Source organism: Somniosus microcephalus, unplaced genomic scaffold (genome assembly GCF_052327205.1).
Source record: "Somniosus microcephalus isolate GS21.2 unplaced genomic scaffold, FLI_Smic_1.0 unresolved_chr1, whole genome shotgun sequence".
In the NCBI taxonomy this organism is placed as follows: domain Eukaryota; kingdom Metazoa; phylum Chordata; class Chondrichthyes; order Squaliformes; family Somniosidae; genus Somniosus; species Somniosus microcephalus.
The window spans coordinates 41,334,963-41,360,833 of NW_028225179.1; the positions used below are offsets into that span (position 1 = coordinate 41,334,963).

General features: G+C 45.0%; 3 non-coding genes across 3 annotated transcripts; all 3 read right to left on the reverse strand.

The window, feature by feature from the left end:
* Positions 1 to 943: 943 nt before the first annotated feature.
* trnat-agu (transfer RNA threonine (anticodon AGU)) lies at positions 944 to 1,017 on the reverse strand. The gene has a single exon. It is a non-coding gene; the product is annotated as a tRNA-Thr (tRNA).
* A 14,723-nt stretch (positions 1,018 to 15,740) lies between these two features.
* Positions 15,741 to 15,822, reverse strand: trnas-gcu (transfer RNA serine (anticodon GCU)). The gene has a single exon. It is a non-coding gene; the product is annotated as a tRNA-Ser (tRNA).
* A 2,440-nt stretch (positions 15,823 to 18,262) lies between these two features.
* trnat-agu (transfer RNA threonine (anticodon AGU)) lies at positions 18,263 to 18,336 on the reverse strand. Its single transcript has one exon. It is a non-coding gene; the product is annotated as a tRNA-Thr (tRNA).
* Between the last annotated feature and the right edge of the window lie 7,535 nt (positions 18,337 to 25,871).

Here is a 25,871-nt window from a genome sequence, read left to right on the forward strand (position 1 = left end):
CATCCGGAGTGTCCCTTACCCTGTCTAGTACAACAGAAGCATCCCTTACACTGTCGGGTAAATCCGGAGCGTCCCTTAAACAGTTTGGTTTATCCGGAGCGTCCCTTCACCTGTCTATTACATCCGGAGCGTCCCCTACTCTCCTTGATAAATCCTGATCCACCATTTTAATTTTTGATACCAAGTTTGCCAAAATTGCACATTTCACCCTTCATCCGCAGCTAGGTAGCGCATCCCGTCGCTCACGCTCATCAACTGTTTAGGGAAAAGCGGCAACTACCAGGTGAACAATCCCAGTTGTTCAGTTAGCCTCCCCAGTGCACTTCATTTCCCAAGGAATGTTCTTGTACAATCGGGCTGCTTTGGTTCCAAAGGCCGGTCCTGCTGTCGCAGACCTTGTCTGTCGACAGGTCCCGCTGGTCTAAATCAATCGACTGCTTTCAATGCACCAACTCAGACTGGGGAGAATGGCACATGTGCCCCAGGAACAGCGCAGGGAGCAGAGCATATTTACCGGTTTAAGTAGGTGAAAGTGAATGTTAGCAGGAAAGTTACAATGACATTGAAGGAGGAAGCTAAAGGAGGGCTATTGATTGTGGAAGGAAGAAGAATCTGTGCCATGACTCGGATTCGGACCGAGGTTGCTGCGGCCACAGCGCAGAATACTAACCGCTATACAATAACGGCGCGACACATCAAGTACTGGAGCTCTGCTCTGACCACCACAAAGTAACACATGGCACTGCTTAGAAAAGATGGATTATAGGTGAAGAGTTATAAATCAGCACCGCCAGAAATGAGGAAGTGGTGAAATTCGACCCAGGCCCCACAGCGATTGGAGCCTTCATCCAGAATGGGAACTAGTGCAGCCGCAGTTACATTTAAACGAATTTTAGCCTTTTCACACGGGAAGAAGCTCACCCCTAGAGATTCATTAAAAAAATGGCCCCGCTGGGAGTCAAACCCAGGATCTCCAGTTTACTAGACAGACGCTTTGACCAGCTAAGCCACGGGGCCGAATCCCAATACAATTTCTCGCCTCCACTCATTAATATCTATCAGCTACCAGTCACTGTCTTCTGGACTCTCAGACCGTTGTTTATTTCTCCAGCTCTCTTGTCTATTCCGCCATGTGTTCCATTGCTGTCTGTATCTCCCGTTTATCTCAGTGTCAATCTGTGAGGTGATTCTGAATGATTACCCTATGTTTGTGTCTTATATGAAATAAATGAGGGGATCAGACAATTCTTCCTCTGACACTGGGGAACTAATGAGCCAACATTTATAACAAGATATTGTGTATTGTGGTGCAGCAAATACAATATTCCATCTTGAAAGATTCAGGTTCAATTCTGTGCAAAAGTAACTTTGACCCCAACGTGTTTGCATTTGGCCGCCTTTTAATTTGACGCCACAAAAGCCACCATTGCACCTCAAGGTGATTAATATCTAAGAATCAGAGAAGTCAAGCAGTGAAAGTGTATTTCTAGAAAGGGTTGTGAGACTGTGGAATGCACTGGCCCAGCAGAGCAGCAGATTTAAAACAAGGTTTAAAAACCGGCTGCGTGTGTGAGGAAGGGGAGAGGGAGGCAAGACAACCACAGAAGATCTCAACAGAAAATGCTGGAAAAACTCAGCAGGCCAGTCAACATCCGTGGAGAGAGAAATAGAGTCAACGTTTCAGGTGGAAACACTTTGACAAGACTGAAAAAGCACAGGAAATGAAACAGATTAAAATGCCAGGCTGGGAGAGAACAAAAGAGAAGTGAAGAGACATTAGGAGATATACAAAACGAGACGAGATGATGATAAGAGTAGTGGAGACAAAAGATGGCTCGAGATTAGCTGTGAAATGCGCTGTCAGATTGGGAGACAGCTGGCATGTGGGAGAGAAAAAAAGGGGGTGGGCAAAAATAAAGGTGTGGATAAAAAATATAAGTGAAAATGTAATGGGGGCCGAGGTTATGATTTGAAATTTTTGAACTCTATGTTGAGTCTGGAAGGCTGTAAAGTGCCTAATCGGAAGATGAGGTGCTGTTCCTCGATCTTACGCTGAGCTTCCGTGGAACAATGCAAGAGGCCGAGGACGGTGAGGTCTGAGTGGGAATGGAGCGGTGAATTACAATGACAGGCGACTGGAAGGTCGGGGTCATCCTTACAGACTGAACAGAGATGTTCCGCACAGCAGTCACCCAATCTGCATTTGGTCTCCCCAATGTAGAGGAGGCCACATCGTGAGCAGTGAATACAGTATACTTGATTGCAAGAAGTAAAAGTAAATCGCTGTTTCACCTGGAAGGGGTGTTTCGGGCCATGGACAGTGGGAACGAGGGAGGTATAAGGGCAGGTATTGCATCTCCTGCGCTTGCACGGGAAGGTGCCGGGTGAAGGGGCAGGGGTGTTGGAGGTGATGGAGGAGTGGACTAGGGTATCACGGAGGGAGTGGTCCCTAGGGAATGCTGAAAGGGGAGGTGAGGGGAAGATGTGTTTGGTGGTGGGATCACGTTGGAGGTGGCGGAAGTGGTGGAGGATGATCCGTTGAATGTGGAGTCTAGTGGGGTGAAAGGTGAGGACAAGGGGAACCCTATCATGGTTCCGGGAGGGAGGGGCAGGGGTGAGGGCAGAAGTGCGGGAGATAGAATGGACACGGTTGAGGGCCATGTCAACCATGGTAGACGGGATTCCTCGGTTGCGGAAAAAGGAAGACATCTCGGAAGTACTGATGTGGAAGGCGGCATCATCGGATCGTATGCGGTGGAGATGGAGAAACTGGGAGAATGAAATAGAGTCCTTACAGGAGGCGGGGTGAGGAGGAAGTGCAGTCCATGTAGCTGTGGGAGTCAGTGGGCTCGTAGTGAATTTTGGTCAATAACCTATCCCCAGAGATGGAGACCGAGAAGTCGAGGAAGAGGAGGGAAGATTCGGAGATGGACCATGTGAAGGTGAGGGAAGGGTGGAAATTGGAGGCAAAGTGAATGAACATGTCTAGTTCAGGGCGAGATCAAGCAACGGCACCAATACAGTCATCAATGTACTGGAAAAAGAGGTGAGGGAGGGGACCCGAGTAGGACTGGAACAAAGACTTTTCTGCATACCCCACGATCAGGCAGGCATAGCTAGGACCCATGCGGGTACCCATAGCAACACCTTTGATTTGGAGGAAATGAGTGGAGTCAAAGGAGAAGTTGTTATCGTACATTGAAGATCACCTTGGAATCCACTGGCACCGAATCTGATTTAAATCCCCCCACTGTATTTAAACACATTTAATGTCATATACACATTTTAAAGCACTTGAGCATATTTTTGAGATTTAACATAGAAACCTAGAAGATAGGAGCAGGAGTAGGCCATTCTGCCCCTCAAGCCTGCTCCGCCATTCAGTGCGATCATGGCTGATCATCCAAATACAGTACCCGGTCCCTGCTTTCTCCCCATACCCCTTGATCCTTTTTGCCTTAAGAAATATATCCAACTCCTTCTTGAATATATTTATTGAATTGGCCTCTACTGCCTTCTGTGGTAGAGAATTCCAGAGGTTCACCAATTTCTGGGTGAAGAAATTCCTCCTCATTTCTGTCCTAAATGGCTTACCTCTTATCCTTAGACTGTGACCCCTGGTTCTGGACTCCCCGACCATCGGGATCATCCTTTCTGCATCTAGTCTGTCCAGTCCTGTCAGAATTTTATAAGTTTCAATGAGATCCCCTCTCATTCTTCTAAACTCCAGCGAGTATAAGCCCAATCGACCCAATCTCTCCTCATACGTCATTCCTGCCATCCCAGGTATCAGCCTGGTGAATCTTCGCTGAACTCCTTCCATGGCAAGAACATCCTTCCTCAGACAAAGCGACTGAAACTGCACACATTACTCAAGATGTGGTCTCATCAAGGCCCTGTACAACTGCAGCAAGACATCCTTTTTCCTGTACTCACACCCTCTCGCTACGAAGGCCAACATACCATTTGCCTTCTTAAGTGCCTGCTGCACCTGCATGCTTCACTTCAGCGACTGGTGCACAAGGACACCCAGGTCTCGTTGCACTTCCCCTTCTCCCAATTTATTGCCATTTAGATAATAATCTGCCTTCCTGTTTTTACCACCAAAGTGGATAACCTCGAATTTATCCACGATATATTGCATCTACCATGCTTCTGCCCAATCACCCAACCTGTCCAAATCATCTGTAGTTTCTCGGCATCCTCCTCACAACACACATGCACACCCAGCTTTGTGTCATCTGCAAATTTGGCGATATTACATCCAAATCCCTTGCCTAGATCAGTAATATATATTGTGAATAGCTGGGGTCCAAGGACTGATCCCTTCAGTACCCCACTAGTCACTGCCTGCCACTCGGAAAAAGACCCGTTTATTCCAACTCTTTGCGTTCTGTCTGTCAACCAGTTCTCTATCCAAGTCAATACCTTGCCCCCAATCCCATGAGCCTTAAGTTTACATGCTAATCTCTTATACGGGGCCTTATCGAAAGCCTTCTGAAAGTCCAAATACACCACATCATCTGGTTCTCCCTAATCTATTTTACCAGTTACATCCTCAAAACATTCCAGTAGATTAGTCAAGCACGATTTACCTTTTGTAAATCCATGTTGACTTTGTCCGATCCTGCCACTGTTTTCCAAGTGCTCTGCTATTACATCTTTTATAATGGACTCTACCATTTTCCCCACTACCGATGTCAGGCTTACCGGTCTGTAATACTCCGTTTGCTCTCTACCACCTTTTTTAAATAGTGGGGTAACATTAGTTACCTTCCAATCCATGGGTACTGTTCCAGATTCCATCGAATGTTGGAAGATGATCAGCAATGCATCTAATTTTTCTAGGGCCACTTCCTTAAGTACCCGAGGATGTAGGTTATCAGGCCCTGGGGATTTATCAGACTTCAATCCCATCAATTTCCCTAACACCATTTCCCTACAAATACTGATTTCTTTCAGTTCCTCCCTTTCATCAGACCCTATGTTCCACAGCATCTCTGGGGGGTTATTTGTGTCCTCCTTTTTGAAGACAGAACCAAAATATGTATTTAATTGGTCCGCCATTTCTTTGTTCCCCATTATAAATTCCCCTGACTCTGACTGCAAGGGGCCTACGCTTGACTTCATCAATCTTTTTCTCTTCACATATCTATAAAATCTTCTACAGTCAGTTTTTATGTTCCCTGAAAGCTTACTCTCATATTCTATTTTCCCCTTCTTAATTAATGCCTTTGTCGTCCTTTGTTGAATCCTAAACTGCTCCCAATCCGCAGGTTTACTGCTTCTTCTGGCCAATTTATATGTCCTCTCCTTGGATCTTATGCTATCCCTAATTTCCCTTGTTAACCACGGTTGAATCACCTTTTTTGTTTTATTTTTATGCCAAACTGGGATGAACAAATTCTGTAGTTCATCCATGCGGTCTTTGAATGTTTGCCATTGCATATCCACCGTCAACACTTTGAGTGACATTCCCCAATCAATCCTACCCAACTCGTGCCTCAGACTATCATATTATGATCGCTCTGACCCAAGGGGCCTCGTAAAACAAGATTGCTAATTAATCCTTTCTCATTACATAATACCCAGCCTAGGATGGCCTGATCTCTGGTTGGTTCCTCGACTTATAGGTCCAGTAAACCATCCCGTAAAGACTCCAGGAATTCCTCCTCCACAGTATTGTTACTAATTTGGTTAGCCCAATCTATATGTAGATTAAAGTCACCCATGATGATTGCTGTGCCCTTATTGCACGCTTCTCTAATTTCCCTTAACACTGTCTCTGATCTACAATATCTGCTTTATGTATGTGAAATTATCATTGCTGGGGTTAAACAGATTGTGCATGGTTAGCGGTTCTCAGCTCGCAGGGTGTGTTTCACGTTTTGGGACTTCACATCAATTAAAATGCAAGTTCACACAGAACCCACAGTGCAGATAGAGGCCATTTCGGCCCATCGAGCCTGCACATATCCCACCCGATCCCCATAACCCAACGTATTTAATCCCCCTAACACTAAAGGTCAATTTATCATAGCCAATCAACCTAGTCCACACATCTTTGGACTGTGGGAGGAAACCGGAGCACCCGGAGAAAACCCACGCAAACACGGGGAGAATGTGCAAACTCCACACAAACAGTCACCCGAGGCCGGATTCGAACCCGGGTCTCTGGCGCTGTGAGGCAACAGTGCTAACCACTATGCCACCGTGCTGCCCTTGTATCGGGTTCAAATCCCAGACGCGCCCCAATATTTTAATAGAAGCACTTTCCTCGGCCAGGAGACATTCATCAAGTCTTCAAATAATAACTGCCAGAAAAATCAGCGTGTGTTCAGTACATCGCAAGAAAACGGCAATTTTATTATTTAAAGCAGTAATTCAGTCCCAGAAGTGCCGAAACTGTGAGGTAAATATGTAAATCCATTTGTTTCCAGAAGCCTGCTCCACATTTTCCACATTGTCAATCTGGGAGCATGGGCAGGACCTGCGTGCGGTAAAGTGCCTTTATTAAAGGTTGTTTCTACCATTTGGAAACAGAAATAATGAAATAAAAGGGATTTTTGGCTGAGTCCTTTTGGATAATAATGTTAGTTCGAGGTTGGTAAGAGGTTAAAGTCTCAGGACCATTAATCCGGTTGGAAGATACGAAGACTAAAAATGTTACAGTCCCCAAGTTAGACGATATTTTCTCTCCCTGATTGGTAAACTTCTCCCAATTTCTCAACCTAATATTTCACCCCGCTCTAATGGAAAGAAGCTTGAATCGAGAGCGCCTTCCTCCTTCCTCCCTTCCTTCCCTCCTTGCTTCATTCCCTTCCTCCTTGTTCGTGGTTTCCTGCCTCATTGGACAATGAGCCTGACTTTGATTTTAACTCTCTGATCGACATCTTATCAGTTGCAGTCCTAACCTCGTCTTTTTGCAGATTTGTTCAAATCTATTTGATGGAAACTCTCCAACATTTAATAAAACCGTCCATTAATGCCTGTGAGTTAAAACAGGCGTTTTAATGGTGAAGGGAATATTAGAGGGCCAGAACAACTCCTGCAGCAATCGAAATAGAGTCAGTGCCCAGCTCTGCTGTTTGGCGCAATCCTCGACTCCTCGTGTTTCATTTTCACTTCGATGCGAATAGCTGAGAGCGAACTCCAATCTACACGGGCTTTACAAATGTTAACAGACATAAAACAAAGAGCAGGGATAAACGAGTCGTTTTGAGGATGGCAGGCATTGACTGGTGGGTTACCGCAAGGATCGGTGCTTGGGCCCCACCTATTCACAATCTATATCAATGATTTGGATGAGGGGACTAAATGTAACATTTCCAAATTTGCTGATGATACATAGTTAAGTGGCAGGGTCGGTTGTGAAAAGGACGTGAGGAGGCTTCAAGGGGATCTCGACAGGCTCAGTGAGTGGGCTAGAACATGGCAGATGGAAGATAATGTGGATACATGTGAGGGTATCCACTTTGTTAGAAAAAACAGAAAGGCAGAGTACTTCCTAAATGGTGAACAATTGGGGAATGCAGAGGGTTAAAGGGACCTGGGTGTCCTTGTATATCAGTCACTAAAAGTGAATGTGCAGGTGCAGCAAGTCATTAGGAAGGCAATTGGTATGCGGGCCTTCATGACAAGAAGATTTGAGTACAGGAGTGAAGAAGTCTTACTCCAAATATATAGGGCATTGGTGAGGCCACACCTGGAGTACTGTGTACAATTTTGATCTCCTTTCCTATGGAAGCATATACTTGCCATAGAGGGGCTGCATCGAAGATTCACGAGATTGATTCCTCAGATGGCGGGACCATCCTATGAGAGGAGATTGAGTAAACTAGGCCTATATTCTCTTGAATTCAGAACAATGAGAGGGGATCTCATTGAAGCCAGCAATATTATTATAGGGTGGATGCTGGGAGAATGTTTCCCAAGGCTGGGGAGTCCAGAACCAGGGGCCACAATCTCAGTATAAAGGGTAGGCCATTTAGGAATAAGATGAGAAGACTTTTCTTCACACAGAGGGTGGTGCATTTTTGGAATTCTCTATCCCAGAGGCCTGTGGAGGCTCTGTCATTGGGTATATTCAAAACAGAAGTCGATAGTTTTCTGACTAGTGAGGGCATCAAGGGATATACCGATAGGGCCGGTGAATGGAGTTGAGGCAGAAATCAGCCATGAACTCATTGAATGGCAGGCTGGGCTCGAAGGGCCGAATGGCCTACTCCTGTTCCTATTTCTTATCTTCTTATGTTCTGACACCGCTTGAACGATTAACAGAAAAAGCAAATGATGAGGGAGCTGGAAGAAAGGGTTAAATTTATCCTTTGGAAATGAATTTAATTTCAAACGTTTATCGATCATAGACCAGTGCAGTTTTCTGATTCGCAACAAGTCAGTACATTTTATTTCTGTTAATCTTTACCCCTGCTCCCGCTCTTCATAGAGAGCACAGCGTCCTGTGCCACGAGCATTCAAAAACATTTCAATTATGGCCATCCTCCTGTAATCGCTGCTTTCACCCACTGGCGCTCTTTCCAGTTATCCTCTATTTATTTCAATCACGCACTTCAAAAGACTTGTTAAGAGTAAGACGGAACACTTCCAATCTAACTGCACCATAACAGCGGGCCAATGGCTCACATTTAAACCCTCGTTGGCAGCTAGGTAGCGCTGCCCGTCGCTCACGCACTGCAAAAGTTTTGGGAAAAGCGCCAGCCAGCATCAAAACAAAACCCAGTTCTGCAGTTAACAAGATATCGCAAGATTCTCAAAGGAAATTTCGTGAACAATCCGGCCGCTGTCGTTCTAAAGTCCAGTCCTGCTTTCGCAGCGCTTATCTGTCAAGCGGTCACACAGATCTAAATATATCGACTGGTTGTACATTGGTGCGAATGGGACATGTGCCCCCATGAACCACGGTGGTAGCAGAGAGAACTTAACCACGCAAGCACATGAAAGTGAATGTTAGATTAAGGTAATACCGCAGGCAAGTGACAAAGAAATGGAAGGAGGCAAGTAAAGAATGGCTACTGATTGTGGAAGAAGAAAAAGCTGGGAGAAGAGGCGGGTTTGAATTATGGAGCATCAAGCTCAGGCGCGGGTTTAAAAGGAGTAAATAGGTTTTCACCGCCAACAAAACATCATTTTTCACGTCGTAAAGCTTGATTTTACAGTCTGTTCCATTAGCAGGTGCCGCAGAGGACAGAAGATGCAAAGCGAGCTGTGACGTGATTTAAGTTTGAACGGAGGTTACTGCGGCCACAATGCAGGGCATTAACCATGATGTGATCACAGCGCCACACGTCAGCTTCGTGTATTTTTTCTGACCACAGCATAGTTGCGCACGGCACGGATATTTTTGCTGTTAAATATGAATAAAAGGCGACGTATGTTTGCAGCTGTTGATGTTTCTGTCCTGTTACTGTCATAGGAACATAGAAACAGGAGGAGGCCATTCAGGCCCTCGAGCCTGCTCCGCTATTCAATTAGATCATGGCAGATCTGTATCTGAACTCCATCTACCTGCGATGCTTCAATAAACCTCCACATCCTCGCTGAACACAAACCTATCGATTTCATTTTGAAATTGTCAATTGATCCCCAGCCTGAGTAGCTGTTTCGGGAAGAGAGTTCAAGATTCCCACTACCCTCTGTGTGAAGGAGCGCTTCCTTACATCATCCCTGAACGGGGTAGCTCTAATTTTACGGTTATGCCCCATTGTGTTGGACCCTCCCAACTGAGGAAATAGATTATCTCTCTCTTACACCTATTTGTTTGCAGCTCTGACCGAAGTTCTCACCCCAGAACATTAACTGTCCCTCTGATCGTGTCCCGCTAATTTGGATTTTGAGTTCATGCCTCTTTCCCTGATGATTCTTTTCGCCCTCTCTCTGCAAATGGATTTGTTGCAGATTACTGGCAGCAGGCGGCAGAAGCAATCGGGATATGGGCGCTGACAGGGAATGCTGCTGCTCAAGGCTGTCTCACAGCGCTAGGGAACCGGGTTCGAATCCGGCCTCCGGCGACTGTCTGTGTGGAGTTCGCACATTCTCCCCGTGTTTCCGTGGGTTTTTTCCGGGTGCTCCGGTTTCCTCCCACAGTCCAAAGATGTGCGGGTTAGGTTGCTTGGCTATGATAAAATTGTCCCTTAGTGTTAGGGGGATTAAATACGTGAGGTTACGGGGATATATGTTGGTGTAGGGGTTACGGGGATCGGGTGGGATATGTGTCGGTGCAGGCTCGATGGGCCGAAGTGTGATCTATCTGCACTGTGGGGTTTCTGTGATTCCCAATACCAATGCTCTGTCACGTGTGCCCACAGTTCCATACCCGTTCCAAGCCCTCTTTTTACTGTCGATGACTTGCCCGGAATGTGCTTGGAGAAGTGTTAGAATTGCAGTACAGCCCTTCCCACTTTCGCTTACTCTAAATCTCCATCCAGCATTTTCACCAATGCAATGTTCATCAGCTTGAGCTACTGTTTAATTTGTTCTCGACATTAACTGTGCTGATCCTTTAACTTGTCCCACTACACCGCATCTCCAAATTTTTCGATTTCACCTCGAGGGAACTTTTCATACGTAAACCTGAAACAAGTGCCAGAGAAAGATTCAATTTCAGCCGTTTCACCAACAATGAGTCGATCGATATTAAGCTCGACCATCCTCACATACACGCTGCAGATGCAAATCTCTCCCCTCCTCTGCTTCAGTGATATTTTGTTTTGCGGTGATGGGCAGTTTATGCTCTCTGAGGCTGCAATCGCTTCTTTCCGCAGGCAGCGGGCGCTTTGAGAGAGCGGGGCCGGACAGGTGGCCTGAAATTCGCTGCTGTCCCGGCCTCACTCACTGCGGGAGCTGGGGAACAGCAAACAAACTCATGGGTTTGTTGCCGCGTCTGAAATGCGGCTCCGAACTGTTGCTATTAACCGAGGCAGAGCTGCAGGATTCTGTAATGATCTCTCACACTGTCGGTGTCTCTGTAGATTTTGATTGCATACAGAACTCTATAGAGAAAAGGAGAATACCGCGCAGCTGTTAATGTATTTTATTGATCTGTACCTACAACAGCTGATTGAACCGGGGACCTGTTGTACTTTATACGGAAGTGATAACCGGTGCACTTCGGAAAAAGGTGCTCTGTAAAGAATGATAGGAACAACTCAGAAGAGAACTGTCATCTATAATGCTCTTAATGGGTTCCATTAACATTTAGAAAACTGCTTATTCTATTAATTATGCAAAACTAACTAATCTGTGCAAAAAGTTTGTGGTAATCGCCATTAATCAACCGCTAACTTTCTGATTCGTACGGACCGAAAAACTCACATGGTTACCGAGTCATAGGCGAATGGGACATGTAACAGGTGTTTTAAGCACCATCATCCATTTTGTCTCTTATCCCTCCTGCCTTCCATCCTATCACAGACCTTTCCTTTTGCTCTTTCCTCTCCTCCCCCTTTCCCTGCCCCGACACTTGGTTAAAAACCTGTTACAACTCCAGCTTTTTCCAGCTCTGACGGAGGGTAATCGGCCTGAAACGTTAACTTTGTTTCTCTCTCCACAGATGCTCCCTGAGCTGCAATGTATTTCGCGTTGCACTTCTAGTTAATGGTTGAAAAGGTCATTCAAAGTTTATGGGTTCCATTCCCACCAGAGTCGCTGTTCAGTACGATTTCGGTGATGAAGGTTTGCAGCAAAACCACAATTCGTTCATTTACGTCCTTCAAGGATTGGGAATCGCCAGCGAGGTCGCTTGAATTGTGAATAATTAAAATGTCAGCTTCAATCTGCTCACCACCTTAAAATATTTGCTTTATTACACGTGTGTTGTGTCGACAAACCATATGCATTCTGCCCTCTGGAGCTCAAACATTCTCTGGAGAAACGTCAATCGTGCCTTCTGTAAAGAAATAATTTGAACCAGGGAACCTCTCCCATATCAATCAATGAAATCCTTTAACTGCAGAGCCTGTGTCCAGGAGAACAAGGGGTTGACAATTTAGGACTGAGATGAGGAGAAATGTCTTCACTCAGAGGGTGGTGAATCTTTGGAATTCTCTGTCCCAGAGGGCTGTGGAGGCTCAGTCTTTGAATCTGTTCAAGACAGAGATCGATAGATTTTTGAATATTAAGGGAATCAAGTGATCTGGGGATAGTGCAGGAAAGTGGAGATGAGGTAGAAGATCAGCCATGATCTTATTGAATTGCGGAGCAAGCTCGAGGGTCCAAATGGCCTACTCCTGCTCCTATTTCTGATGTTCTTGTGTACTTAAGTGAGAATCAAAACCCCGAGACCAACGAGCCGCTGGAAACGAAGCTGTAAGATTTCGCTGCCACGCACAGCTTTCAGACCGCTTCTGTCCATCTAATACCGCTTTCTAATACAATGTTCAGCGATATCAAGCGATACACGAAATATTTCAATTCAACAATATTAGCCCCACTTCACCAGATTCGTCTTGAAAATCCATTGTTAACTTTTCAGAATTACTTCCCCTGCCGTCTCAGTCATTATTTCTTTCTTTACACTTTTCTGCTGGTGTTGCAGGTTAGATCAGCCTCGGCCGTTCAAGGAAATCTGAGAAGTCCATCAGGGTAAAACACAGCGAGACTAAGAAACAAAGACAGGGAGAGAGATGGTATCTATGGGTACGATTCTCACGCAGAAAATTTCGCTGTATTAAATGCGAGAGGCGAAATTTCAAATCCCGGATGAGCCCCTCGCTTTTTAGTCAAAATCCAAAATTCCCTCGGCTTGGCGATATTGCAGAAAACTTAAAATACAAATTGCCACAAATACTGTGCAGAGCCTGTGTCCAGTGTATATCCAGAAACCCACGATTTTATTATTAAAAACGGGAATTCAGCCCCAGGTGTGCCGAAACTGTGAGGTAAAAATGTAAATCCATTTATTTGCAGAAGCCTGCTCCACATTTTCCACATTGTCAATCTGGGAGCGCGGGTAGGACATATCTTCAAGCCTGCCGCTCACCCACAAAGCAGCACAAACTCACGGATTCAGAAATCACATTATTTTAGCCTCTTTACCGAAAATCCACCGTTTCTAAGCAGTGCCGTGTGTGACTTTACTGTGGTCAGAACAGAATTGCAACAACTAATGTGTGTCGCCGTGATCGTATATTGGTTAGTACTCTCCGTTGTGGCCGCAGCAACCTCGGTTCTCAATCCGAATCATGGCACAGCTTGATTTATATCTCCTGTTCTCTGCGGCACCTGCTGATGGAACGCAATCCCTTAATCAACACGTTAACTTTTACTAAATTAAGAAAATATTTACTGATGGTGTTACGCACAAAACGTGGGATGTGGGACAAAATAACCAGCACAAGCACGGCCGACCACATGGTTTCCTTATGCACTGTAAGTTTCTACGTAGTTTTTGATGAGGTAACAGAGAGTGTTGATGAGGGCAATGAGGTTGACGTGCTGTACATGGACTTCCAAATAGCCGTTTGACAAAGTGCCACATAATGGGCTTGCCAGCAAAGTTAAAGACCATGGAATAAAAGGGTCAGTGGCTGCAAGGATACGGAATTGGCTAAGTGACAGTGAAACAGGGAGTAGTGGTGACTGGCTGTTTTTCAGACTGGAGGAAGGTACACAGTTGTGTTCCCCAGAGGTCGGGACTAGGACCACTGATTTTCTCGATATATAGTAATGACTTGGGCTTGGGTGTACAGGGCACAATTTCAAAATATGCAACTTACTTTCCCTTAGGGAATTCCACTGACTGAAGTGCGAGAGATCCCAGACGAGCTTCTGGCTTTTTGGTCAGACATCACCAATTGCTTCAGCTTGGCGACACTGCAGAAGTCTTGAAATAATAACTGCCCAAATATACTGTGCAGAGCCTGTGTCTAGTATATAACAAGAAACACGCGATTTTATTATTAAAAGCGGGAATTCAGTCCCAGATGCGCCGAAACTGTGAGGTAAATATGTAAATCCGTTTGCATCCAAAAGCCTGCTCCACATTTTCCACATTGTCAATCTGGCAACACGAGCAGGACATCTCTTAAGTCTGCCGCTCACCCACAAAGCAGCACAAACTAACGGATTCAGAAACAACTCATAGATGGAGAATCAATGATAAGCGATACCAAATGGACCGGCAATTCCTGTAACCCAGGGAAAATGCTTTGGCTCCGTGGGTTAGTTGGTTAAAGTGCCTGTTTATAAACAGACGTTTCTGGCATGGACTCCCAGCTTTGTTGTGTAATTTGTGATATTAAGCAACAAAATAACACTGCATCTGGAAATCACGCTGACCAGAGCATGGAAATAACAATTTTAATAAAATTACCAGCATTTTTTTGAAATGATTGGTGTAAACCTTGGATCTGAGGAGAGCTCTTCGACCTGAAACATTAACGCTGTGTTTCCGTCTCCACAGATGATCCCGGACCTGCGGAGTGTTTACAGCATTTTCTGAATAATTTCATTTCCAGACTCTGTAGTATTTAGCATTATCTTTTAGCCTTGCATTATCAGAAACAAGAATGTGACTGGACAATTGAAGCGCGAAATTCGGTACGCGTTGGTGGTTCAGGGGCAAAATTTGCGCCTGCATTGTGGGAAACAAGGTTTCGACTCCCGGCCAATGCAAGTGTGCGCTTCTTACCAAAATACAGCAGCAAACTACTGCGGATGCTGGAATTCAGACTAAAGTACTTCGGTTAACATTTTAAATTAAAGAAGTTTCATGAAACACAGTACAAAAAAGACATTTGTATCAAACTTTCCGTCATTCTGTTTTCAAGGAAAAGAGTAATAATTTGAGTTAAGGAAGGTAAATCCATTCCAAACCTGTGGGAAACAGCTCCGAGCTTCCATAAGGAGGGAGACGCTGAAACCCGAGCGAGAAAGGAGAAGGATTGGGAGGAAGGATTTTGTTAAAGGCGGTTAGAGCCCGAAGCTGCGGTAATATTTTAGTGTTTGTGGTGGGTTTGCATGGTGTTTTGAATTCGGCGCCCGTGGGACCATTTCAAAAGCCAGCTTCTCACATCGTTTCAGCGCTAGACAAAGCAGCACTGTCTAATATTCCGGGCAGTAGGTGTTTCAAGAAGATTGACGCTGAATGTAAGTTTATCCCAATTCAGGCGAGCTCATGGGTGCAGAAAGCAAAATGTAATGATCCTGCATTGCCCAGAATCGAACACGGGTGTCAGACGTCCAATGAAACACAGAGACGGACACTTTAACTTTACTCAGTTGGTTTCTTTTCAGTTGCTCCTGTGAAGCTCTGGGATTTAGAAAGATAGGGTAAAAACGACGCAAAATCACATGTTTTTAAGTAAAGTATTTATGTTTTCTACAATGTCGATTGGCTGTAAGAAGCTGAGTTTTAACTAAAATCTAGTGGGGTTCGACCAAAATTTGAAGCTGGGATTTATCACAATTCAGCTGTGATATGCCTAAAGTGATAATTATACCCCTAGACCAACGAGCCGCCGACATATAAGTGTGAAACTCATTAAGTACTGGAATCTCAGATTCTGACGGTACTGAAGTAAACTGTCTCTGAGAGTGCTATCTAATTAGTCCCACTCTCCATAGACCGACAAATGTTTTCCCTTTAAAGTATATATTGGTAACTTGAGACATGACATAAGCTAAATTAATCAGGCTTGGGAGCAAAAGGTGAATTTGGACATGACGTTAAAGGTGAATGTCAAAAGAACCGAAGGTGTCAAACATCAAATATTTAACATAAACGACGAGGATGGGATTCGAACCCACGCATGCAGAGCACAATGGATTAGCAGTCCATCGCCTTAACCACTCGGCCACCTCGTCTGCCATCAGTTGTTTCGTTTACTACATTTTATATCCAAACAGAACTAATCTGCAAGAAATTCCGCTTCACCATTTGTCCTGCCCGTGCACCCAGATCTACAATGTTGAAAATGTACAATCAGCTCTGTAAGCAAAAGGCCGTCCGTTAATTCAGGTGAGGGACTGTCAAAAATGATCGGTTTGATGTCAAATTCAGAACAGAGAAGAAAAAGTTTGCTGTCGTCAAGAAGTTGTGGGGAGGATTGTGAGCAAATCCAGCGCAACACCTCATATAAAGGAGTGGATTTAGGAAAAGATTGATATATTTCGAATTAAGCGAGCTGGGTTCGCACCTGCGCAGGGAAACCCAATGCAACTTCGAACACAACACCTTAACAACTCGTACGATAGAAACATACTGCAGATGCTGGAAATCCGAAATAACAACAGAAAATGCTGGAAAAACTCTGCAGGCCTGGCAACATCTGTGGAGAGAAATTAGAGTCGACGTTTCGGGTGAACCCTTTTTTAAAACTGGAAAGGAAATCAAATAGATCGAAGGCAGGGCTGCGATAGAACAAAAGGAGTAAAGAGACATTAAGAGGTATTCAAAACCAGACGAGATGGTAATAGGACAGTGGAGACAAAAGACGGCTCAGATTAGGTGTGAAGTGTATTGGCAGGATGAGAGACAGCTGCCATGTGGGAGAGAGAAAAAAGGGAAAGGGGGGGAAGGGAAAACCCAAAACAAAGGTGTGGAAACAAATATAAGTAAAAATGTTAATAGGGGCCGAGGTTATGATCTGAAATTGTTGAACTCGATATTGAATCCGGAAGGCTGCAAAGTGCCTAATCGGATGATGAGGTGCTGTTCCTCGAGTTTACGTTGAGCTTCTGTGGAACAATGCAAGAGGCCAAGGACGGTGAGGTCCGAGTGGGAATGGAGCGGTGAATTAAAATGACAGGCGACCGGAAGCACGGGGTCACCCTTACGGACTGAATGGAGATGTTCTGCAAAGCGGTCACCCAATCTGCGTTTGGTCTCCCCAATGTAGAGGAGACCGCATCATGAGCAGCGAATACAGTATACTAGATTGCAAGAAGTACAAGTAAATCGCTGTTTCACCTGGAAAGGGTGTTTGGGGCCCTGGACAGTGGGAAGGGGGTAGGTATAGGGGCAGGTGTTACATCTCCTGCGCTTGCACGGGAAGGTGCCAGGCAAAGGGGAAGGTCTGTTGGGGGTGATAGAGGAGTGGACTAGGGTGTCTCGGAGGGAGCAGTCCCTACGGAATGCTGAAAGGGGAGGGGAGGGGAAGATGCATTTGGTGGTGGGATCATTTTGGAGGTAGCGGAAATGGCGGAGGATGATCCGTTAAATGTGGAGGCTGGTGGGGTGAAAGGTGAGGACAAGGGGAACCCTATCATGGTTCCGGGAGGGAGGGTCAGGGGTGAGGGCAGAAGTGTGGGAGATAGAACGGACACGGTCATCGCAGCTGAAATCGCATTCCCTTAAAAAAGACTAACACACAGAATGATCCGGGACTGTGAGCTCACCCATTTTAAATAGGCACAGAATGATCCGTGACTGACAACAATCCCGATTATGATTAGCAGCGAAATCAGACGCTTTATCCATTAGGCCAAGGAAATTCCGTGTGCAATCCGGCTATTTTGCTTCTGAAGGCCGGCCCTGCTTTCGCAATGCCTGTCTGTCGAGCGGTTCTGCAGGTTTGAATGTATCGACTGGTTTCAAAGCAACAATTGAGATTGGTGCAAATGGGACATGTCCCCCCAGGAACAACGACTGTCGCAGAGCAAACTTAAGTTTGCTGAAGTTAAGTAGTTGAAAGTGAATGTTAGGTTAAGGTAATACCTCAGGAAAGTGGTAAACAAATAGAAGGAGGAAAGAAAAGGAGGGCTATTGATTGTGGAAGGAAAAGAAAGCTGGGAGAAGAGGTGGGTTTGAAATATGGAGCATCAAACTCAGGCATGTGAGAGCGCGGGGTTTTGAAGGAGTAAATAGGTTTTCACCGCCAACAAATAATATTTGTTTCATGTGGTAATGATTGATTTCTTGTTGCGTTCTATCAGCAGGTGCCACAGAGAACATAATATATAAAGCGAGTTATACCGTGACTTGGATTCCAAACGAGGTTGCTGCGGGTACAACACAGAGTACTGACCACGATATGATCACGGCGCCACACAACAACTGCTGTTCTTCTGCTCTTTCCACAGCAAAGTAATGCACGGCACTGCTTAGAAAAGATGGATTTTTGGGGAAGGCCAAAATCAGCACTGCCAGAAATTATGACAGCGGTGGAATTCGACCCACGTCCCATAGCGACTGGAGCCTTTATCCAGGGTGGGAACTGATGCAGCCGCAGTCACATTTAAGAGGATTGTAGCCCTTTCACACGAGAATAAACTCACCCCTGGAGAGTGATAAAGAAGAAGAAAAAGGCCCCGCTGGGAGTCAAACCCAGGATCTCCTGTTTACTAGACAGGCGCTTTGACCAGCTAAGCCACGGAGCCAAATTAGGCCTCGTCGCTCGTCTCCACTCACTGATATCTATCAGCTGCCGGTCACTGACTGCTGGAATCTGAGGCCGTTTTGCATTTAACCATCTCTCTTGTCCGCCTTGTGTCCCGATGCTGTCTGTATCTCTCACTGCGTTTATCTCAGTGTCAATCTGTGAGTTGATTTTTAATGAATACCTGTGTTTGTGTCTTACATTAAATAAATGAGGGGATCAGAAAATTCTTCCTCTGACACTGGGGAACTAATGAGCTAACATTCATAACAAGATTTTGTTTGTTGTGATGCAGCAAATACAATATTCCATCTTGAATGATTAGGTTCAATTCTGTGCAAAAAGAAACGTTGACCCCAACGTGCTTCCAATCGGCCGCCTTTTAATTTGACGTCACAAACGCCACCATTGCACCTCAAGGTGATTCATAACTAACAAACAGAGAAGTCAAGCAGTGAAAGGGTATTTGTAGAAAGGGTTGTGAGACTGTGGAATGCACTGGCCCAGAGCAGCAGTTTTAAAACAAGGTATAAACACCGGCAGGTTGTTGGAGGAAGGGGAGAGAGAGGCAAGAGAGATACAGGTAAGATCACGTTGGAAGCCACTGGCCCCGAATCTGCTTTAAATCCCTCCACTATATTTAAACACATTTAATGTCATGTTCATACATTGATGCCTTTGAGCAATATATAATTTGTAACGAGGTCGCTGGTCTAAAATAACTGCTTTATATATTTGGACCCACCCGCTGTGTTTAGGCTCTACCCTGAATACTTATCTCCAACCTAGAATCTGCTTATAATCTAGAGGCAAGGTCTCAGCAGCCGGCGGGCAGGGAGCAGAGGTTGAGGCTGATCTGTGTCATGTGGGAGCAGAACACAATATCCCTGCTGTTTATTTTCATTATCCTGCACAATTTTCGATACTGTTCTCAACATCTTACACTCCTCTAAAATATCGGAGGGTTTAGTTTATTGTAATGATGGTCGCTGCGGCTCTTTTCAATTTTATGAATTCGTAGCAAATTACATATCTCCAAATCAGTGAACTCGTCATTGCCGAGATTAAACACTCAGAGCAGGGTCAGCGGCTCTTTGGTCTAGGGCTGTGATTCTCGCTTAGGGAATTTATATCAATTAATGAGAGACTTTTTAATAGAACCAGTTTCCTCGGCCTGGAGACATTCCACAAGTCTTCAAATAACAACTGCCAGAAAATCAGTGCAGACCTGTCTTCAGTATATCGCAAGAAAACGGCAATTTTATGAATAAAAACGGGAATTCAGTCACAGATGTGCCGAAACTGTGAGGTAAAATATGTGAATCCGTTTGTTTCCAGAAGCCTGCTCCACATTTTCCACATTGTCAACCTGGAAGCACGGACAGGACATGCGGTAAAGGGACTTTATTAAAGGTTGTTTCTACCGGTTGGAAACAGAAATACTGAAATATAAGGGATTTTTGGATGATTCCTTTTGGATAATAAAGGTAGATCGAGGTTAGTGAGAGGTTAAGGCGAGGGATTGCTAATCTGGTTGGGAGATACGTGGCCTGGAAATGTTACAGTCCCCAAGTTAGACAATCTTTTCTCTCCCTGTTTGGTAAAAATTCTCCCACTTTCTCAAACTAATATTCCACCCAGCTGCAATGGAATGAAGATCGAATCGAGATCTCCTTCCTCCCTTCCGTCCCTCAATCTTACATTCCCTTCCAACTTGTTCGCAGTTTCCTGCCTCACTGGACAATGAGCCTGATTCTGATGTTAACTCTATGATCGATATCTTATCAGTTCCAGTCCTAACCTCGTCTTTTTGCAGAGTTATTAAAAGCTGTTTGATTGAAAGCTCTCCAACATGTTATAAAACCGTCCATTTAAAGGCTGTGAGATATAACAAGCGTTTTAATGGTGAGGGGAATCTTTAGAGGAAGAGAACATCTCCTGCAGCAATATAAACAGAGTCAGTGCCCAGCTCTGCTGTTCGGGGCAATCCTCGCCTCCTCCTGTTTCATTTTCGCATCGATGGGAGGAGCTGAGCGCGAACTCCAATCTACACGGGCTTTACACCACTTGAAAGATTAACGGGAAAAGCTGGAAAAAAAGTTTTAACTTTATCCTTTGAAAATGAATTTAATTTCAAACTTTTTATCGACCTTAGACCAGCGCAGTTTTCTGATTGGCACCAAGTCTGTACATTTTATTTCTGTTTAACTTTATTCTGCTCCCGCACTTCATAAAGAACACAGCGTCCCGTGCCACGGGCATTCAAAGACCTTTCAATTATGGCCAACCTCCTGTAATCGCTGCTTTCACCCACTAGCGCTCTTTTCACTTACCCTTTATTTGTTTAAATCGCACACTTCAACAGGCCTGTTAAGATTAAGGCGGAACGCTTTCGATCTTATTGCACCGCACCACACCAGCGGGCCAATATTTCACACTTAACCCCTCGATCGCAGCGAGGTAGCGCTGCCCGTCACACATGCACCTCAACAGTTTTGGGAAAAGCGCCAACCAGCATGAAAAAAACCCAGTTCTTCAGTTAACAGGCACTCTATCACAAGATTCCCCAATGAAATTTCGTGAACAATCGGGTCCCTGTCGATTTCCCTGTTAACAAAGGCCCCGCTTTCGCAGTGCTTGTCTGTCGAGCAGTCCCACAGATTTAAATGTGTCGACTAGTTTCAAGGTACTAATGTGCATTGGTGCGAATGGGACATGCGCCCTCAGGAACAGCGGTGGCAGCAGAGAAAATTTAACGTCGTAAGTAAAGGAAAGACTTACATTTATATAGCGCCTTTCACGACCACCGGACGTCTCAAAGTGCTTTACAGCCAATGAAGTACTTTTGGAGTGTAGTCACTGTTGCAATGTGGGAAACGCCGCAGCCATATTGAGCACAGCAAGCTCCCACAAACAGCATTGTGATAATGACCAGATAATCTGTTTTTGTTATGTTGATTGAGGGATAAATATTGGACAGGACACCGGGAATAACTCCGCTGCTCTTACTTCGAAATAGTGCCATGGGATCTTTTACATCCACCTGAGAGAGCAGGTGGGGCCTCGATTTAACGTCACATCCAAAATACGGCACCTCCGACAGTGCAGCACTCGCTCAGTACTGCACGGGAGGGGCAGCCTGGATTAATATACTCTAGTCCCTGTAGGATGAATCTGAACCCACGGCCTCCTGCCTCAGAGGCCAGTGTGCTTCCCACTGAGCCACAGCTGACACTAAGTTGGTAAAAGTGAATGTCAGATTATGGGAAAACCACAGGAAAGTGACAATGAAATGAAAGGAGGAAAGTGAAGAAGGGCTAATGGTTGTGGAAGGAAGAAACAGCTGGAAGAGGCGAGTGTGAATTATGGAGAATAAAGCGCAGGTATATGAGAGTGTGGGGTTTTGAAGGAATAAATAGGTTTCACCACAAACAAGACAGATTTCTCCTTTTAATAAATAATGATGATTCTCTGAGTTTTATTAGCAGGTGCCGTAAGGGACAGAAGATGTAAAGCAAGTTGTGCCATGACTCGGATTCCAACCGAGGTTGCTGCAAACACAACGCAGAGTACTGACCACTATACGATCATGGTTCCACAGATTATGCTTCTACCAATTACTTTAATCCATGCCCCTGGTTATTGATCCTTCTGCTATGAGAAATAGTTCCTTCCTATCCACTCTATCTCGGCCCCTCATAACTTTATACCCTCAATGAAGTCTCCCATCAGCCCCCTCCGTTCCAAAAAATCAACTCCGCCTATCCAATATTTCTGTCAGGGCTGCTGTCACGGGGCCATGTAGACATGGGGCCGTGCTGTCCGGGCGAGGCTGGTTCTGGACCCAAGTGCAGACAGACAAGGCGAGAAGCAGATATGCAGTCTTAAGTAACAGTACTTTACTAGAATCACGCAGGTAAACAGTTACAAAACATAGGAGCTCAAGACAAACTAAGACATAGGTAAATGGCTAGTCAAGATAGGAACTCAACACAAGCTACCATGAGGCAACTGGCTTGTCCAAACTGAGCTCAAGACAAGCTACCACAGGGCAACCGGCTTGTCCAAAACTGAGCACCTTATCAAGACTGAGCAACTTGTCAGCACCTTGTCAAGACCGAGAACAAAGGGAAAAACCACAGATCACAAATACAAGCAAAACATAACACAGATAAACAGTTATAGACATAGGCGCTCAAGACAAGCAACTACTAAGTCAGCCGGCTTGTCAAGGCAAGCTACCACAGGGCAACAGGCTTGTCGAGACTGAGCACCTAGTCAAGACAGAGCAACTTGTCAAGACTGACTCCCTTGTCAGGACTGAGCACAGAGGGAAGAAACCACAGAACTTAAATACAAGCAAAAACAGGTGAAACCAATAAACCAGATGAAAGGCAGTTAAGTAATAAACAGGAGAAACAAGTACCAATTAACAAAGGGAAACCAACCAGTGAAGGTGCATTCTAGGTGTTACTGAAGGAACTAACCGACACCCTCACAATTTCCTCATTGGCAAAAGAACCAGAGGGGAGATGGGGAGATATTGTTTTACGTTGCGAGTTGTTATGATCTGTAATGCTCTGCCTGAAAGGGTGGTGGAAGCAGATTCAATAGTTATTTTGAAAAGGGAAATGTATAAATGCTTGAAGAGGAAATGTTTGCAGGGTATGTTGGGAAAGAGCTGGGACTAATTGGATAGCGCTTTCAAGAGCACGATGGGCCAAATGGCCTCCTTCTGTGATGTATGATTCAATGTTTCTGTGAAAGGTTTTATGAAAGTATTCATGCGAATGAGGTGGAACAGTTGCCCGCTCCACTGTCCCGCTTTATTTTTGTGCATTTGTAGCTGTGCTATTTCAACCTAATTGAAATGATTCAGAATTCGCTACCCAGGAGGCGCGAAACTAAAGACTACTGATGGCGCGGTGGCCAAGTGGTAAGGCGTCGGTCTCATAAACCGAAGATTCATGGATGCGACCCCCGTCCGTGCCTGGAGAAGTTTCATCACCTTCAATGTGACATTTTTAAAACTTTTCTCCTGATGAACTCTATCAAAATCGTTCATAATTTTCAATATTACTATCACATCTCTTCTTGGCAGTCTCTGCTCTAAAGAGAAAAATCCCAGCTTCTCCAGTCTCTTCACATAAATGAAGTCCCTCACCCCTGGTACCATTCTAGTAAATCTATTCTGCACTCTCTCCAAGGCCTTGACTTTCTTCCTAAAGCGTGGTGCCCAGAATTGAAGACAATACTCCTTATGAGGCCTGACCACTGTTTTTAAAGTTTTAGCATAACTTCCTTGCTTTTGAACTCTATTAATAAAGCCCAGAATACCACGTGCTTTTTAACAGCCTTCTAAACGTGTCCTGACCGCTTCACAGATCTGTGTACGCATACCCCATGTCTCCCTGTTCTTGCGTCCACTTTCAGATTGTGCCATTTAGAGCCGGTTAATAAAATGCAGGGGAGAGCTTTCTGACCAGTTTCATGGCCAGTGATCTCCAGAGGGAGCCGATTAACGTCAATAATTGTTCACGTTAAATTTGTACCATTTAATTCATTTTGCCTCTCCTCATTCTTCCTACCAAAATATATCGCTTCACACTTCTCTGCGTTAAATTTCATCTGTCACGTGTCTGCCCATTTAACCAGATTGAATATGTCCTCCTGTAGTCTGTTACTATCGTCTTCACTGTTTACTACATTACCGTCTTTCGTATTATTTGCAAAATTTTAAATTATGCCCTCTATACCCAAGTTCATTCATCTTCATCAAAAAGAGCAGCGGTCCTACTTTCGACCCCTGAGGAGCACCACTCTAAACTTCCTTCCAGTCTGAGCATTTAAAACCTCTCCCTGCAAAAACTTCCTGACCTGCGGAGCAATTCAAATAGACAGAGTGAGAAGCAAAAGCAGAGAAATTTCAAAACTAAGATCGATAGATTGTTGTTAGGCAAGGTTATTAAAGGTTACGGCAACAATGGAGTTAAGATACAGATCAGCCATGACCGAATTGAATGGCGGAATATATTCGAGGGGCTGAATGGTCTACTCCTGTTCATGTGTACAGAGATCCACACACACAAATCCAAACACAGCTGCACACGCACGCAGAGCTGGATAGATAGAGAAACAGAGATGGAGAGACAGGCACACAGACAGGGAATGAATCTGAGTCTGATAGAAAGATAGTGACAGAGAGAGAGCAAGACAGCAGGGAGAGAAACAGAATACGAGGCAGAAATAAGGACAGAGAGAGAGACAGAGAAGGAGGAACAGACAGAGAGTTACACAGAGAGGGAGAAACGAAGAAACAGGTGCAGAGATAGCGAGTCATTGGAGTGCACAGCACCTCAAATAGAACATCAGAAGATGTTAGAAATAACTACGAATGAAGGTGCCATTATTCACCGCTTCAACATTGCACGCGTCTGCCTCTCTCTCCAGGCTTCCCATCTAAGGAGGAGACCTTACAGGGAGCTTGTGGTCCCAGTGATTCCCCATAGTAACTCACCCCAGGACAGGCTGCGATTGCATGTCGCTGTTCAGTTATAAAGAAGGAGGGACACCGTCTGATAGAGATAGAGATTCAGACAGAGAAAGAGAGAGAAACAAACAGACAGAGACAGCGAGAGAGAGGGAGAGAGAAATAGAGAGAGAGGAATAGAGAGAGAGCGAGAGAGAGGGAGAGAGAAATAGAGAAAGAGAAATAGAGAGAGATTGAGAGAGAGAGGGGGGGAAAGAGAGGAAGAAGCTGTTGCGAATTGGCTGTAGTTTCCCAAGTCCAGGGCGGGAACACCAAGTTCTAACACAATTGGCGGTAAAGCGCTTTGGGTCATTCTGAAGTTGGGAAAAGCGATAAAATACACGTCCTTCCATTGATCATCTTTACAAACTGCTGGGGATAACAATTACATAGGTTGACAAGGATGTCTATATCTCTCTCCCGGTCTGTCCCTCTCGCTCTCCCTCTCTCTCTGTCTCTCCCTTTTCCTCCTTCCCTCTCTCTGTCTCTCTGTTTGTCCCTATCGCTCCCTCTCTCTGTCTCTCTCTCTCTCATACCCGCAGAATAGCGAATCACAGGGTCAAAGAAGGAAACAGATTTGTGTCTCTGTCCTGTTTCAAAACCGCAAAATGAAAGAATCCCACGATGACGGCTCGGGCAGAATGTTTCTGCGGGGAGTTTGACCATCCGCCAGAGGTGGCGAGAGACAAGGATGCGAGGCTATTAAGAGGCTTCGTGAAAATAATTGCATTAAAATCTGGAGCCTAAAGCAGGTGTGGATCTATGAATCTTTCAGACACTTGACATCGAATGTACAGCACAGGAAAAGGCCATTCGGCACAAGTGGTCTCTGCCGGCGTTTATGCTTCACACGAACCTACTCCCAGCCCACATCATCTAACTTTCAGCATATCCTTCTATTGCTGTCTCCCTCATGTACTTACCTAACTCCCCCTGAAATGCTTCAATGCTATTTACCTCAACTATTCCTTATGGTAGCACGTACTTTGAATAACTAACTATCTCCT